The following is a 5,720-nucleotide window of genomic DNA, read 5'->3' as shown; positions in this document are numbered from 1 at the left end:
ATTAAATAAAAAATAATAGTGATAAAAATAATAATAAAAATAAATAGTTAGGATGTTGACACCTAATTTTGTCCACTCTTCTTTCTTTTTTTTTTTTTACAAAAAAATATAATAGTAAGCATTAAGGATATTTGGACTTTTGTTAAATAAAATAAAATAAGATTAAAAAAATCAATAATTAGAATTCTGATTTAATTTATTGTTCCTTAAAAATGGTTAAAAAAATCATACCTTAAGTGATTATGGTAGGTTTTTGAAAATGCTAAAATTACATAATAATAATAATCATTAATGAGAATTATTGTCTTCCAAAAAATTTAAACCTAATTTATGACTATAAATAAGAGAAAAATAAAAATGAAAGACAAAAGGCAAAAAAAGAGGGAGGAGCCAATTGAAAACATGAGCTCATAAGAAATTTCTTGTGTGATAAATATTTTTTTCGTCGTCCATTTTTTTGACACTATTGTTGTTATAACATTTTTTTTTATGATGTATGTTTGACATTAAAAAGTGATTTTTTGGTTTCATGATTTAGTTTTGGAATGAAGTAATAAAAATCATTGTAGTTACTATTGTCTTAATTTTCATTCGATTTGTGACATTTCCTCTTTATTTTTTGTTTTTTGTTTTTCTTTCATTTGCGATGAATCTTAAACTCTTTTGTTATCACTGTCGTCGGTTTGCATCACATATGTGTCATCGACTCGCGAAATTAGTAATAAAATTAAACAACACCTAAATATTTTCTATCTAAGAACTACATATGTTTTGATTTCCCTATTGCATCTGGGGATACGTAGGAGCAAGGTTTTCCTTTTGTCAAACCAAATAAAAAAAAAATGTTTTTTCCTTCTTTTATTAATGTAAATAATTTAATTTCTTTTTTTCATTATTCTTTTTGGGGTAAAAAAAAACAAAATAGTTTGTATACAATTAATTATAGAGTAACCGTTTTAATAGACGTTGTAGGGATGTAATACTTTCCCCACTCGTAATAGACTCCCAAATTCAAATTTTTGGTTCAAAATCATTATTTTAGGTTTTATCCTTTAATAAAAATAAAATTGGTGGCGACTCCTTTTTCGTGGACAAATCGGACGCGACACATAGTATCTTGATTGTTGGATTTAGATGCTACATACTTTTCTTTCTTGATAGTAAGAGACATATTGTGTGACGTAGAATTAATGGCTTGGGAAAATGACAATTGTTGCATTTATCAGAGTTAGTGCAACTTCAAAGTGTGCTACGTATCAGAGACAACACTCTTGAACATGTTGTTGTCTTCACAGTTAGTAGAATATATGCTTCAGATGCAGACTTAAACAGTGGCTTCAGACTTCAGAGGCATGCTGAAAGTAGACTTCATATGCCTGCTACAATTACTATTCATTATAGGCATGTTACAATTACTATTCATAACTACTGGAGTATTTAGTAAAAAAAAAATAAAATATTTAGTAAAATAATAAAATAATCGTTACTATCTTTTCAACAGGAAAATGCAATAGGTATATTACTAAACAAAAAATATCATCACATGTTAAAATCCTAATTTTATTGGATCACTTGACTAGGCATTTCTACCAAACTTTAGATAATGGAGTTTCAAAGTGTGTTTGATTTTCAATATGAGATCATACGTGTTTCTTTTTTTTTTTTTTGTCTAATTTGAAATTTTCAAAATTATTCCGTTCGGAACTCAAGTTCAGAATGGTGATGGTAAATTAGGGAAAAGAATACTTTTGAAAGTTAATGTTTAGTCGAAATTCAAAATATGTAGGACCTGCGAAGTATTTACACTTAATCTAACGCTCAATTTTAATATTTTAATATATGTTTGAGGTGGAGGTTAGGGTTTAAATGAATCATACCTTAGTAGGGTTATGTACAACTTATATAAATCAATAAAAATGAATTATTGATCTTAGGTCCTAAAGTGCATACCGAAGAAAAAATTTCGAGTGCTTTTTCTCTTATCTTCTAATGTTTTTAAATATTAAAAAATATATTTTTGAATTAGACAATTCAAACGTCTAAAAAACACTCCTCTAAATTAATTAATCCAAAAAAATGTAGGGACTTTTGAAAAAGACTTATAGATTAAAAAAAAAATCTTTTAAAAAAACTAATCTAAAAACACAACAAAATTGGAGAATGGGCATGTGAAAGGGAAAAAGCTTTTAATGATGTGGCTATTGGAAGCATTGAGATATATTTGTTGGGAAAGTGCCTTTTGTACTTCTTAATTAACCCTATACCCCCACTTAAAAAAATTTATGTTTGAAATATCTAAAATACCTTAATAACACTGTAAAAATAAAAAAGTTCCCTCATACTCAACAAGTTGTGTTTTCCGAAAAAGTGAGTGTTGTTTAATTTTTTTTTTTTTTTTTACAGGAAATTTCAGAATGAATGATATTTCCGGTAGTACCACCCGGAAATTTGAAATATCCGGTATTTGATTTAAATACTAAAAATTTCAAATTTTCTGGTGGTACTCCTGGAAATTTTCGGTATTGATTTATAACTATAGAAAATTTAAAATTTATGGGATGTTCACCTGAAATTTCATTCCTCATTGAAATTTCCCCAGGATGCAACCATGTATTAGGCTTACAAATTTTTCTTCTTCTCATTTTTACAATTAAAAAATTGTTTATTTAATAAAACAAAAATAATTATAATATTTTAAAAAACAAAATATTATTAATAAATTAAATAAGAAAATAAAATTATATTATATTATTAATAATAAAGGAAAGTTAGGCTAAATTACATCCGCGGTCTCTTAACTTAATTTCAGGTAACGTTTTAGTCCTTTATTCTTTTTCAATTTGTAGTATTTTTTTCTTTAATTTAATATATTTTGTTTGTTCAATTTAATTTAATTTATTAATATAATTTACTCTATTATTATTATTATTATTATTATTATTGTTATCATTATAAAAAAAATCCACATACTGGTTGTGTTTTTTCATCCCTATTTCAAAATAAATAAATAATTTACCGGATTTTTTATATTTTTGGTTAAGTAGAATTTTCTAATTTCCGATAATGTAAATGTAACTATCAGAATTTTCATGACACAAATTGTCGGTATTATAAATATTTTATCGAAAATTTGGTGGCGAAATTTCCGGTAGCCTAATTGTTTTACGAAATTTCCGATAACATAATTGTACTACGAAATTTTCGATAGTGAATATTTGTGTACCGGATTTTAATGGAAAAATTTTACAGAAATTTGGTTGGGGTGGTGAGGTTTTAAAGTAATTTTTTTTCCATTCAATCAATGAAATTTTTAAAATTAATTTTAAGTTTTTAACAATTTGAGGGTATTAATTAAGAGGTACAAAAGTCTAACTTCCATTTGTTGAAATCAAGATCCTTAAGGGCCAAGAGTCATGTCCAGCCCACACTGAGATTGAGAAGAACTTAATGGGCTTTTTACGAGAACCCAATACTTGTCGAACCAAACATATCGAAGTTCAAAACGAAAACAAAATTTAATATAAAATGGCTTCGCCCGGATTCGAACCGGAGACCTTCAGTGTGTTAGACTGACGTGATAACCAACTACACCACGAAACCATTCATATCAACGCATTTCGTTAACCATTCAATATAGTCATTTGATCAGATTGAAATTGCGAAAAGAAAAATACGTGAGAAAAAGTATGATAATAGGAAAAGAAATCAGAAATGGTATAATTGTTCGGTATGAGAGAAAGAGAAAATAAAATAGAAGTGTAGTTATCTATTTTTTGCATTTTGATCTATTTTTAAATCTAATTACCCTTAAACTATTTGATAAATTATCTATTTTTTTATATCTAATTATCCTTAAACTAATATTCTTATATCAAGCTTCCGATGGAATATTCACGGTAAGATCAAAATCATAGATATAAAAATGGCATATAGTGTAACTAATTGAATGAGAATATGTACCTGTTATTATTGTAGGATTTGTGGTGTTACTCATAGAAGAGAGATTGTGAGAGAATAATGTCATCTTGCTTATGGATGTTGAATTGTAGAAATAATGTTTGCAAGATTTCAATCATTAATTGGTTCACAATCTTAAGGTCCTAAGCAAAAGTTACACCACTAGTGACCATGTGAAGATGATATTGAGAGTCTACCAAAGCAATGGATACTCAAAATAAAGATCATCTAAGAAGTTAAAGATCTAAAAAAATTAAGGGTTGCAATCACCTTCATTTTTACATGTTCTATGTTCTGCATACAAGGAGGTCATTAAAAGTGAATAGTTTATTTAATATTGGCTCTAGATTCAATTGTTATGTTTATGTTTATGTTTATGTTATTCTTGTTTTGTTATTGTTATTTAGTTTATTTAATATTGTCCCTGAATGCAGTTGTTATGCTTATGTTTCTGTCATTCTTCTTGTTTTATTGTTGTTGTTATTCTATGTTATGTATGAATTTGGTGCACTCAATTTGCTTTAAAACATTAGACTGGTCCATGATAGTGCTTTTATTGGTATGTTGTTTGGCTTCGACACTTGAATCAAGTTGAAGGACTACTTCTTGCTTTTTTTTTGTCATTGACTGGACTTTACAATTTACATCAACTATATGTAATTGGAAAAAAATAAGATTTTTGTGCTCTTAAAATGAAACTGATCATTTTACGTATTTAGTTGATTCCAATCAAACTTCATGTTTTTATTTTTCACAGTTGTACATCTTTCAGGAAAAGAAAATACTTGAGATTTGATATATGCCTTTGCCTATTGCATATGGCATTTGTTGCACTACCATGTACTTCCCAACTTATGTTATAATACAATTGCCAATTATTTTTTAAAGTATATTTGATTGTAATAAATAGATTATTAATTTAGCAAATATGTTATAATGGTTTTCTCCCTCTAACACTAGTATTATAAAAATCTTTGACCCGTTTTTTTGGAAAGAAACGACAATAGGTAAAACTAGAAATATAACACTACTTAAATTTATAGTAACAACTTGTTAATTTTACCTTTTTATTCTCGTTCACACTCTGCCCTCTCTTCCACAAATCATTAACACTCTTCCACATTTCATACAATACATTTTTTTTCCTTTAAATTCATTTCCTTCTCCTTCCTTGTTTTTCTTTTCATTCTTTATTTGAGATAAGCACAAACAGAGCACTTGTAGTTGTATTAAACTACAATGTAGAGTATGGTTCCTTGCTGCAAGCTTGCATAAATTTTGCTAAATTATTATGCAAAGTTTTGAAGTAGGATTTGATTATCAAGAAGAAAACATCTTCTTTATTCATGACAAAGGGTCATTTAATGTTAACAATGCTTCATTCATTCCTTCTTAACTGAAGAATTTGATCACTTCATCTATAAATGGGGATGGGTTGTTATTTTATTTCCCCGAACACAGAAACTCTCAGATGTTTACTGATGACAATGGCGTTGAACATGTGCGACAATCTCTTTGTTGGGGTGACAAGTTTCTTTGTTCCGGTAGTTTTACTTGGATTACAGGTACTATGTGCTATTATCCTTCTTCTATAATTATATATGAATGTTGTTATACTTTTTCCACAATGGTATATTAGAGAATTTATTTCGTAAAAATTTACTTTTTTTGTTTGTTTTTGTCTCATAATTTTTACCTTTTAAATTTAACTTATATACTTTTATATATTTATGAAAATGTAGAGATAAAGCGCTGAAAGAGTG

At 27.3% G+C, this 5,720-nt stretch overlaps 1 non-coding gene across 1 annotated transcript; it reads right to left on the bottom strand.

Annotated features, from left to right (window-relative positions):
- Window positions 1–3,526: 3,526 nt before the first annotated feature.
- On the bottom strand, window positions 3,527–3,600 carry TRNAV-AAC (transfer RNA valine (anticodon AAC)). The gene has a single exon. It is a non-coding gene; the product is annotated as a tRNA-Val (tRNA).
- Between the last annotated feature and the right edge of the window lie 2,120 nt (window positions 3,601–5,720).

The sequence above is a fragment of the Cicer arietinum genome, chromosome 7 (genome assembly GCF_000331145.2).
Source record: "Cicer arietinum cultivar CDC Frontier isolate Library 1 chromosome 7, Cicar.CDCFrontier_v2.0, whole genome shotgun sequence".
NCBI classification, from domain to species: Eukaryota; Viridiplantae; Streptophyta; class Magnoliopsida; order Fabales; family Fabaceae; genus Cicer; species Cicer arietinum.
The sequence above is the reverse complement of the archived record's forward strand: the minus strand, read 5'-3'. Positions and strand labels throughout refer to the sequence as shown.